Here is a 12,672-nt window from a genome sequence, read left to right as displayed (position 1 = left end):
CAGGGTTTTAGAGGGGAGGAGGTGGGGGGATTGTATTAAGGAGGGCACGTACTGCATGGAGCAGTGGGTGTTATACGAAAACAATGGATCGTGGATCAACACATCAAAAACTAATGATGTATTGTATGGTGACTAACATAACATAATAAAATAAAATAAAAATAAAATAAAATAAAATAAAATATCTTCCCATAAAAAAAAAAAGAATGGATGAGGCAGGGCTCTTAAAAAATGTAGCACATACCAGCTTAAGAATATATAAAATAATATTAATGAAGATGCATCACAAGATATTTGTGTGTGCGCATGCATGCGTGCATGTGTGTGTAAGAGAAAGAAGAGAGAGAGAATTAAAAGGTAAGTTTAATGTGAATTAGAAGATAAAACAAATTTTATTTTTAAGCTGATAGACTTCAAGCAAATGGCTATAGTTCAGGAAAGGCACCCAGGCTAATTTTTAAATTAATAAAGTCTTGTCAAATATTATCTCAATTAGTCATAACCGTAAATCTGTGAATTCTGGTGCAGTGTTGGAAGAAACTGAAATTCAGAGGGGTTAAGTGACAGGTAAGATAACACAGCAAGTGAGTTGGTGCCGTTGGGACCAAAAGCTCTGAATTGTAACTGCAAATTTTGTGTGATGCTATACTGCCTTTCATTTTAAACTTGTTTTAAGACAAAGATTGTGATATTTGGGGGAACAGGCAAATCTATATACTGGGCACCCCAGATCTGTCCTGCCTCCTGTTTTTTTAATAAAGTTTTATTGGAAATCAGCAATGTCTATTCATCTATGTATTGTCTATGGCTATTTCAATACTACCACAGCATAACTGAGTGATCGCAAAAGATATCATACAGCCCACAAATCTGAAACTATTTACAATCTGATCCTTGTTGACACAAAATGAACAAACTTTATAGAATCTCTAAAAGTAAGAAAGAAACTTTATTCAAGCCCAAGTTAGGACAGCTGCCCAGGAAACACACTCTTTAGAAAGAAATCTAAAATGTCAGGTCTTTAGAGAGTTCTTTCTTTCATCACCCTTTATAGAAAGTTTGCCAGCACCTGATCTATTTGACTGAAAATAAAGTCGAGAACATTCTTTAACATATGGAACACAGAATGAAAGAATTGTAAATTAGAATATGTAAGTAACCACAGATCTTAAAGAAGATTACTGCTTCCTACCCATAACCAAAAGGCTAAAATAACAAAGCAGAACAAGTGAAAGGGAGATAAGAGACATGAGACACAGATAATAAAGCATGATGTTAACAAATATATCAATTATAGGGCAGGATAGCCTGAAAACAGTAATATGCTTATCCTGAGAAACAAATTTATTTAAATCATTATCTATTATGTGTGACATGTATTACTGACATGGTTGTTTAGGAACTGAAAAATAAGGGCTAAGGTAATCTTTGATTTCTAAACCATTAATATAAAACCATTAATATAAAAGTTTCTTTTTTTCTTTTCGGCAAAGAATGTCACCCATTCTTCAGTGAGAACAAAACTGATCACCGTATGAGTGAGGAAGGTCCGTGAACACGCGGTTATATATAATAGGAAGATGGTCCCCGCCCCATTCCAGTTCAAGGTGGTGACGAAAAAGGATCCTGAACTCACCCCCTCCCACAAACACACCTTATCTACATTATCTGTGGAACAGCTTCTTCTGAAAAAAAAAACAAACAAACAAACTAAAAACTGACTCCTACGTCAAGAAAGGCCCACATCTAAGCAGGTAGGAGAGGCTGGGACATGGGCGCCTGGGTGGCTCAGTCCTTAAGCGTCTGCCTTCGGCTCAGGTCATGATCCCAGGGTCCTGGGATCGAGCCCCACATCGGGCTCCCTGCTCCGCGGGGAGCCTGCTTCTCCCTCTCCCACTCCCGCTGCTTGTGTTCCCTCTCTCGCTGTGTCTCTCTCTGTCACATAAATAAATAAAATCTTAAAAAAAAAAAAAAAAAAAAAGGAGAGGCTGGAACACAATGTAACCATAAACCCCAACCCCAGCACTGCAACTGACAGGGAACTCAAAACCGTGAGCTTCTCCCCAAAGAGTGAAGGGTTTGAACCCCACATCCGTCACCCCCACTCTTAAGACAAGCACCTGCCGAGCCCCCAAAACAGCTAGCTTTGAAAAACAACAAAGCCGGCATCCACAAGACCCACAAGTTTAGAATGACCCGAAAAACAGCTCTTAATGGGCCCATGCGCTTGGACTCACCTGCCTCAGGGCCCAACGTGGAGGCAGCAGATGGAGGGACAACCAGCCTTTGTGTGTGAGAGGCTCTCTTGCTTTTTTTACTGTCTTGGAGCATTGGCCTGAGGGGCAGGCGTCTGATTTAACACACATGTGGAGGCTTGCGGGGGGCGGGGGGGCCCTCTCCAGCGATGGAGACTGGCGGGCGCCACCTTGGCGTTTCCCTCTGCCGAGCCCCGAGCGCCAGTCTCTCGTGGAGGGGAGGTTTTTCTTGCGTCTTGTGTGCTTGTCTTTGTGGCTGCCGCCTGGGGATGCCCTTGATGTCCAGGCTCTGGTGACCAGGGGTGCTAGTGTTCCTGGATCCCACAGGACTGTAACCATCAGAGACATAGTTCTTGGCAGGCTACCACCCCCAGGGCACTGCTAAGGCTGGGGCAGCCCAGCGTTTCTGGGAAAAAAGACCCGTTTGCTTGTTCGGAAGCTTGTGCCTGAGGGGCGGGCTTCAGGTTTGGCTCACGTGTAGGGGCCTGATGATGGACCGGATCTCGTGCTCTCCTGTTCTCAGGGACTGTTGCAGGTGCTCGCCATCTCGCTCTCCCTCTGCCTTGCTACGGCTCACTGGTATCTCCCAGACAGGCCCCCGATTTTTGTGACTGCCACTCAGGGGACACCTCTGGATCGCCTGGCTCTAGTGGGTCACAACGCTTACGCTTGTGGTCTCATAAAACTGTACGTATTTGCATTTCTTTTATTTTTTAAATTTTATTTTATTTTTGTTCTGGCTTTATTAAGATATAATTGACATAAAACATTGTATAAGCTTAAGGTGTAGGAGTGATAATTTGATACACTTATATATTATCATTACAAAATAATTATCACAATAGGCTTAGTTAACACTTCCATCACCTCATAAAATTACCATTTTTTATTTTTGTGGTGTATATTAAATACTTTAAAAGCTACTGCCTGAGAGTCTGGCTTCCATTCCACCTGAATCTAGGTGCTGTTTGAGATCCTCACTTTGAGACCCTGAAAGGCTTGGCACACCCTCCACTACTGGGAGCTCTTAAAATATAATAGGCTGGGACGCCTGGGTGGCTCAGTGGATTAAGCGTCTGCCTTTGGCTGAGGTCGTCATCCCAGGGTCCTGGGATCGAGTCCCACATTGGGCCCCTTCCTCAACGGGGAGCCTGCTTCTCCCTCTGCCTGCCGCTCCTTCTGCTTGTGCTCACTCTCTCTCTGACAAATAAAATAAAATAAAATAAAATCTGTCAAAAAAAATAAGATATAATATAATAGGCTCAGGGCTCCTGGGTGGCTCAGTAGGTTAATCGGCTGCCTTCTGCTGGGGCTGTGATCCCTGGGTCCTGGGATGGAGCCCAAGGTCAGGCTCCCTGCTCGGTAGGGGCGCTGCTTCTCCCTCTCCCTCTGTCCTTCTCCCTGCTCCTTCTCTCTCTCTCAAATGAATAGATAAAATCCTTAAATATATATATTTATAGAGAGAGAGATATATTATATATTATAGGCTCAGTTTTCTCATCTGTTAATGAGGATAAGACTTCTTTCATTTTTATGCTGAAGCAGTGAACATAGTCATAAGCTGCTTAGATGCCCCTTAAAAGAACTTGTTGGGGCGGCTGGGTGGCTCCCTGATTAAGCACCCACCCCGATCTCAGCTCAGGTCTTGATCTCAGGGTTGTGAGTTCAAACCCTGCATTTTGTTCCACGATGTGCGTGGAGCCTACTTAAAAAAAAAGAGTGGGGGGTGGTGTTTGGGTGGCTCAGTTGGTTCAGTGACCAACTCTTGGTTTCAGCTCAGGTCATGATCTCCGGGTCCTGGGATCCAGCCCTGAGTTGGGGCCCAGGCTGGGCAGGGAGTCAGCTTGAGGATTTCTCCCCCTTTGCCCTCCCCCCCCCACACACACACACACACAAGAGCCTGCTTGTGCTCTCTCTCTCTCTCAAATAAATAACTCTTTTTTAAAAAAAGAAGAAAAAGAAGAAATACTTGTTGCCCCAGCCGTCAGCTCCTGCAAGACTGTTTTCAGAGCATGTCCTCATCCAAAGACTGATTGCGGTGGGGATGGAAGGGTGTGTGCGCCCATCTTAGCCTGCTGCAGTGTAGCTCTAACAGGCTGGACAAGGCTTTCTCATGCCTGCATCACAGTTTGAGTTCTCACTCGGCCCAATCCACCTCTTCCCTTTCTCTGCCACAGCTAGTGATCCCTATAAAATATCCTGCATGCCAGACCTTTAATATATATAGTGGACTGCTTGGATTATCACAAAGGTTTGAGAGACAACAGTAAGAGCTAGGGTGGGGTTGAACAATAAGTCTTCTCTCCTACATGAGGCCCCTCCTTCAAAACTGGAAGAGGTAGATGTTTTATTTAATGTAGAGAAACCAACACAGAGAGCCAAGAGAAATGAAAAGAGGAATATGTTCCAAACAAAAGAACAAAATAAGAACTCAGAAAGATGGTCCCTTCTTCTAGAGGATTGGCTTTTAGGAACAGAAAATTAATCGAAAGTCACTTGGAAATTTTGTGTTTCAATAAAGCCATTTAGTGATTTTTTTTCTAAACCCCATAAGCTGACTGAACACTCTCCTCTTTGCCATCTTCATCTCTCTGTTCCTGAAGAATGTATATATGTATATATGCCTAGATTTAGAAAAGGAGTTAAGACTGCATCAAATCTGGCTATAAATTTATCGAGATGTGTTGAAGGAGAGGGCCACATATGGAAAAAAATCAGTGGACCAAAGAATAAAATCACCACAATAATATGGCTGACAGAGTAAAAAGAGCCTTGAATGAACTACCTGAGGAGTGTTCCTGAAGAGTGGCGAGGAAGAAGATATAAGAGAGGATGAGCAAGAAGAAAGCAGCCAAGGAAATGAACCCACTATTAGCAGTGACCGTGAACACCAGTGTATAAGTATCTGCACAGGCAAGTTTGATTAGCCAAGGTATGTCACAGTAAAAGCTATCTAATACATTAGAGCTACAGAGGGGCAAGTTTACCACAAAAGCTGGTTGGGCCAATATGTGAATGAAACCAGTGGTCCAGACAACCACTAAAATCAAAATGCACATTCATGGGTTCACGATGGTCAGGTAGTGGAGAGGCTTACATATGGCCATATATCTGTCAAAGGCCATGGCAATGAGCAGTACATCTCATTGCCTCCAACAGCATGGCAAAAGAAGACCTGAGCTAGATAGCCCCCAAAGGAGAGGACTTTCTGCTTCCTGAAAAGATCACAAAGCATCTTGGCTGCTGCAGTGGAGCAAAATATCAGGTCAATGATGGAGAGATTGGCTAACAGAGAATACATGGGGAGGGGAGTGTATAAGGGTCAGAAGTCACAGTGACCCCTACTAGAAGGATTCCCATCATCCTAGACATATATAAAAGACAATAAAAGCAAAAAAGAAGCTGGATCTCCCAGGAATTGGAGAGTCCCAGGAACACAAACTCAGACACCCCGGGGTGATTGGCTCCATCCATTGGTTCATTTGGTAGGTTTACACTCCTGATACCTAAAGAAAGTGATAGAATTCAAATTCATACTATCACATTAATACCCTCTATGGAAAAAGTATATAAAATTTGGAAGACAAATATTACCTGAGCATTTCACAAAAATCAAATAACATCCTTTTGGCCACTATTACTGTAGTTACATATGATAGCAACTGAGTTGCCAAATAGCCTTGCTAACACAAGGAGTGGTGCCTAGGAAAAATTTATTTAAATGACAAGTCTTTCACATACCATGTAAATTATTTTTTCTGATCACTTTTTGGGAGTAGCAGCTAACTCAAATTTAGGTAATTAAGCAAATGGGACTTTTGATAGAATAAAAAGCCAAATAAATTTGGAACATCTGGTTCTGTCCAAATATAATGGACCTCAATGAGGTACATCAGAAAGAAGAATTGGACAAGGAATTGCTGAATAGACAGGAGAATTTACTTGAACTTCTTTTACATTAAAAAAAACATTGGAGAGAATAACAGGGTGGATCATTGTTCATGTTGGTGGTCGACTTAACTAAGATCTAATGGGTGAGGAGGAGCGAGCATGGGGGACAGAGTGGCATGGAGAATGCTTCTAGCAGAAGGAACAGCAGACAAGTCTTGGAGACAGGAGAGAGCCATGCATCTTTTATCCTTCAAAACCTGCTCAAAGATTTCCTTTTCCAGAAGCCTCCCCAGTATAGGCCTCCAGCACATATTGATGATTCCATATATTTTTGGCATTTTCAGGTACTGATCCAAGCAACCCAGAAAGAAAATGTGCATAAAAATAAAATCAGTGATTTATTTAAATCCATTTCAAGTTAATTTCTGTGAATGGTGTAAGATAGAGGCCTAGTTTCATTCTTTTGCATGTGAATATCAACTATCCAGCACTATTTATTGAAAAGAATGTCTTCTCCGGTGAGTAAAATGTTAATGGTAGAACCTAAATGGTGGGTAGGCGGGTATTCACCATAAAATTCTTTCATCTTTGCAGTATGTTTGAAATACTTTCAAAATAAAATATTTCAGAGGGAAGGGAAGAACATATCTAATAAAATGATGATGTTCTACCAAAGATGGCATGCAAAGTACAATCTCCAAAATCTCCTAAAGCCATTTGGGGAAAAAAAAAAAAAGTCCATTAGATTGTAAGTCTCTTAAAAGCCAGGAGCTAAACATGGAGTTTATTCATTCAACCTATTTTTTGACCATTACCTGTGTGCTAATTCCTAGACAAGGAGCTTGGAGCCCAGTGAAGAGACACACACATCCAAACAAAGCAATTTAATCCAATCTGGATAGCTATTATACTATAGCTATCTTACTATACTATATATAGGTTATACTATATTATAGTATAGCTATACTATAATGCATGTTCAATGCAGTGGGTAGTAACATAGAAGAAAGAAACCCTAAATCTACCTGGGGGGATCTGGGAAGACTTCCCAGGGAAAGTAGCATTTGAGTAGAGACTTAAAGAGTTTGAGAGCAGAATGAATGGGAGGTGAGAGTTTAGGGTGCCTGAGAAGACATTCCAGGAAGAATTCCAGGAGGAGTGCAGCATGTGACATGGCATGTTTGGCATGTTTGAGAAACTGTAGTCATTTAGTACTCATGGAACATTACGTACAGTGTGGAGAGTGGTAGGAGAAGAGACAGAGAGCTTTTTAAAAATATTGTGCCCACCCCAGACCAATTAAATCAGAATCTTTGAGAGATGGGCCAAGAGTCTAAGTATTTTTTGAAAGCACATCAGGTCATTCTAATGCACAGCTACTGTGGAAAACTACTGCTCTACTCTATGCTTCTCTTTGTACTCCCAAGAATCCTGTACATCCCTTTTTCTTTTTTTTTTTCTCTTTTTTTTTTAGAGAGAGGGAGGGGGGCAGGGGTAGTGCGAGAGAAGGAGAGAGAGAGAATCCCAAGCAGGTTCCAGCACAGAGCCAATGTGGGGCTGAAGCTCACAACCCTGAGATAGTGACCTGAGCCAAAATCAAGAGTCAGACCCTTCCCCCCTGAGCCACCCAGGCACCCCCTTTGTGCATCCCTTTATCACTATACTTACCTCATAACATTGAAACTATTTCTCTGTATCTCACAGAAAAGAAGCTCCTCAATGGCAGGGATGCTTTCTTATTTTTCTCTTTATCTCCAGTGCCTTGCACTCTTTCTGGCACTTAGTAAATACTCTATAAGTATTTGTTGAACTGAGCAAAACTAAAATATAAAGGATAAAATTAGACCAGAGCTCAAGTATTAACCTCCCTCAGTGTCTCCCCAAAGGCCATTCATGTCCATAACCCACAAACTCCCTTTCATTCACCGGGGATGACAGACAGCATATGCTTTATAAAATACACCTATAATCAGTCAGCTCAATGATACATTATCCTTAATTCATAGAGTAGTCTGAAACAGAACAATTGCAAACCTCTTTCATTTTAGCTGGGGAAAAAGGTGTGTATTAGTTAATAAAATCTTAATTTTTAAAATAAACAAATGATACTTTGAAAAAATCTCACAGAATGACTTGATCAAAGAAAAATTATCAACTAATATATTAATTTTTAAGTAAGTTTTAATTGTACAGAAAGCACATGAGTCTATTCTCATTTTAAAATCTAGAACACCACGGATAAAACCAAAGACCTTTTGATCATAACCCTTAATCCAGGCCCCTGCCCTCTTCCCTAGGGGTAAATGACACATGGTATGTATTCTTCCAGACCTTTTTTATGCTCTACATTTATATCTATTCACCTGTGTAAATAAATATGGCTCTAGTTAATTTCTTTTTTAGATATTTTTATAGATATTTCAGGGTATTGATCAAAGTCCAGACAGGAAGAGAGGTCACATTCAAATGGGTGATTGAAGAGAGTTGACTACAGGAATTATATACAAGTGTTTAGGCAGGGTTAAAGGAGCCAACAAAAGACTGTAAAGGCACCCAGGGCTGGCAAGAGAAGTGAGCTCTTATCATTCCTGGAGTTACATAAGATGGGGAAAGAATGGTTTCTAAGACCACAAGTAAAATCTGTAGCTAGAGAGGAAGGTGACCCAAGAGGAGCTGTGAAAATAACACAGCTGCTTCTGTAACTTATCACAGGCCTATAATACATCCTGTAGTATAGGATGTTATCATTCCAAGTAGTGCCCCAACTAGCGCTGTAACTGCACCTCAGCAGGTCATTCCACTAATCTATTACTGATGGAGCATGTAGGTAGACTAATGAATTCCATATGTGTGTGAGTATACTTCAATTGCTATAAAATGTATCCCCTGGTAAGATGCAATGTTCTGTAGATATAGTAGTAATAATAAGACATTCTATAGGGGCGCCTGGGTGGCTCAGTCGTTAAGCGTCTGCCTTCGGCTCAGGTCATGATCCCAGGGTCCTGGGATCGAGCCCCGCATCAGGCTCCCTGCTCCGCGGGAAGCCTGCTTCTCTCTCTCCCACTCCCCCTGCTTGTGTTCCCTCTCACTGTGTCTCTCTGTCAAATAAATAAATAAAATCTTTAAAAAAAAAAAAAAAATAAGACATTCTATAAATCTGCAAATGACTGTGCTGGCAGATACATTGAGGGTGTATCACTCAAGAGTTTGATCAGAGAAGTGGAACTACTATGAGTGATTTAAAAGAAGGTAATTTCTTATAGGGATTAGACTTTATGCAATGTGGAATCCGTTAAGCAGTCTAGGTAAGTTTGTTACCACTGAATGTCATGCTGGGTCTGAAGCCCAACAGTCTGGAAGGGAAAATGGACAGGAAGTGAAGATGACCAATGACAAACTTGAACTATGTCTCTGACTGCTTCTAATTTTGATGATGCAGGTGGCCTACCTAATAAACTGATGCCCTTCATTATAAAGATGCAGTTGCACCTGGCCCAGGATTTGGAGGAACTGAAGATGGAGATCCAGTAGGAGCTAAAGGAGCTACGGGCCCAAGTTGTTGTCCCACATCAGCAAGGTGAGCCAGCAACATGTATGAGCTATAATGGTACTTGCCCTATACCGTCCTTCAGAAGTCTACTGCTTCACTTCCATCTTCCAAATCTCACACAAACTTTTCTTGTGGTGAACTCTAACATGGAAACATGCATGGAAGGGAATTCTGGAAACATAGTTCTGGTTTAGCTAAGTTGACAGAGTATGAAGCCATGACAACGGACTAGCAAGGCAAATCCATTGTGAAATATATATCTATTCCTTGGGGTGCCTGGGTGGCTCAGTTGGATAAGCATCCAACTCTTGATTTCAGCTCAAGTCATGATCTCAGGGTTGTGTGATTGAGCCCCACATCTGGCTCTTGTTGGGCATGAAGCCTGCTTAAGATTCTCTTTCTCCCTCTCCATCTGTCCCTCCCTCATTCTCCCTCCCTCTCTGGAAAAAAATATAAAAATAAAAAATATATATATACATATGGAGGTATATGTATACATGTATGTATCCATATGTGTGTATGTGTGTGTGTGTATAATATATATATTCCTGCTAGGATAAATCACTGCCTCCATGATAAAAAGAGATCCAGTGTAATCAGTGTGCCACTAGGTAGCTAGCTAATCCCCCCAAGGAATGGTGCCAAATTGGTTTCAGCCATTGCCAGTTTGGGACTCAGCAATGGTAGTAGACAGATCCACTTTATTGAAGGAAAGTCCATGGTAGTGAGCCCATGCATAGTTTCCATCCCTGTTACCATAACCACTCTACACATGAGCCCAGTGAGCAAGCACTGGAGTGGTTAGGGACGAGGCTGACTAAAATTTAGTGAATGGGTATCTAATCCACATAATTAATAGCCTTCTCTAAAATGGATGCCCTCTACTGGGCATTTACATGAAAATATCTTCATTGAGTACGGGATTTAATTAACCAAATCTAGCAGGCCATTTATAACACTCCAGGTACTCATATCAATACATTAATATCTGAATATCAGGTGAGTACTTGCACCCTACCTGATTTAGTCTCATATTTTGTCTTTTGCAGCCTAATAATCTTAGAATTCACTCACATACCTATTCCCCAGACTTTACCAATATTGGCAAGATCCTACAATTGCTTTAGTATAAAACTGTATATTATCAGAATAGTCCTTATACTCTCTCTTCAGAATATGTTGGGACCTAACTCTTATAATGGTCCTAAACACAACAGTTCCAGGTAAAGCCAAAAATATATTTTTATTCAAGGAAAGACTAGTTCATTCAGACTTCAATGAAGGTATTGTTCTGCCAGCAAAAAGGGTAAGGAGTTGGGAGAGCAAGTGACTGTGACATTTGCTTGTATATGATTTATATCCTTGCCTTTCACTTGAACTTTATTCCATAAAAGCACAAGTGATAATCTGAGTAAAAATATATATCTTCCTTGTCTGGGGGATATGTGCCACATAGGATCAAAGTCCAGTGTGCCCCAGACAAGGAAGATATAGAGGTATTCCTCTATGTGAGCCAACCATTCCCAGGATCCCATTGTGAGGGTCTGTTTCCTAGGACTTCTCTTTATACAAATAGTTACGTTAGGGTTCCGCCAGGAAAAAATGTCTCATTCAAATGGAGTAAATGGGGAAAATATAATGAATAAGGGTGTAGGTGGTAATAAGGGAAATCAGCAAGGAATGTTAAAGTATCCAGGACTTGTAACTACAGGGTGCTATTACTATCCCTAAAGCCGATAAACAATGGGAGGAAACACTACCATAAACCAGAGAAAGAGCTATTGGAATAGAATAAGGCCACCAACAAGAACTGAGGGCTTTGGTGGAGGAATGCAGTAATTGTCAACACAAAGTATGGAAGGGAGGAAGCTGGGGGACTTAATACCCACGTTTCACTCTTCATGTCCTCCAGATCTCTACAATAGCCTCCATTAGCTACACCCAAGCAGAAGTCAAAGAGCACAGCAACTGGTTGATTTAGTCCATAAAGTTCAGTTTACAGGGCACAGAGGAGAGGAGAGTTGACACAATGAAAATTAGATATGGAAAGACAATTAGAGAATAGCCATCAGAACAGTTTAACATTCTCCCATAAGTGAACATCTGGGTTTTCCCAATGTTGCTTTTATAAAATAATAACAAAAATTGTTATATGTGTTGTTATACATATGTCTGAGTGCTTCCAAAGGATATATAATGAGAAGTGGAGTTTCTAGGAAATATTTTATGCAGTTTCATTTTTAATATATATTGTTAAATAGTCCCTTGACCACATGGAAGTCCCATGACCACAACTGTTTAACTAATGAACAGAAAGAATGCATTCAGATAGTAGTCATATGAGAGACTTACCAGTTAGGACAAAAGATAATTACATTAGCAATGGACAGAGTTTATTGATGCCTTCCTTTCTACTGGGTTGGTGGACTCATGACCCATAAAGAGTGGAACGACCAGATCAGAGGAGCCCTGGGTGTTATCATCATTATAGGGCTTGGATCCTTTATAAACCCATGAAAAATGTATCAACATCTTAGCCAATAAACCTACATTCTAACTGCGTTATCAGTTGGACTTTGTTTCCAGCTTTTAAGACTGGAATTTTATGCCACAAAGCTGAGGAAATTTCTACATTTGTCCCACACCGCATATGGGCTTTCAGCCTAGAGAATTTATTTAATTTGAATTTCCCTAATTAATAGTGAAGTTCAGCATTATTCATACTGTTTCTTAATTTTAAACTTTTTAAATATCTTAAAATATAAACTGTTTCTATGTCTTATGTATCGAATGCTTATATCAGTTAGGGTCCCATCAGGAGAAAATGACATATTAAAATGTAATAAATGAGAAAAATCTAATTTAAAAATATTTTGTAAATAAGAGGTAATCTGACTCTAGCTTTTTCCCTCGGGTTTGTCTCTTAAAAGCTCTGAAGTGGTCACTGAGCTTCAGCTCATTTATAAAACACTGGCA

At 40.7% G+C, this 12,672-nt stretch overlaps 1 pseudogene; it reads right to left on the bottom strand.

The window, feature by feature from the left end:
- Positions 1-4,767: 4,767 nt before the first annotated feature.
- Positions 4,768-5,729, bottom strand: LOC118529667 (olfactory receptor 4F6-like; annotated as a pseudogene).
- Between the last annotated feature and the right edge of the window lie 6,943 nt (positions 5,730-12,672).

This window comes from Halichoerus grypus, chromosome 8 (assembly GCF_964656455.1).
Source record: "Halichoerus grypus chromosome 8, mHalGry1.hap1.1, whole genome shotgun sequence".
In the NCBI taxonomy this organism is placed as follows: Eukaryota; Metazoa; Chordata; class Mammalia; order Carnivora; family Phocidae; genus Halichoerus; species Halichoerus grypus.
The sequence above is the reverse complement of the archived record's forward strand: the minus strand, read 5'-3'. Positions and strand labels throughout refer to the sequence as shown.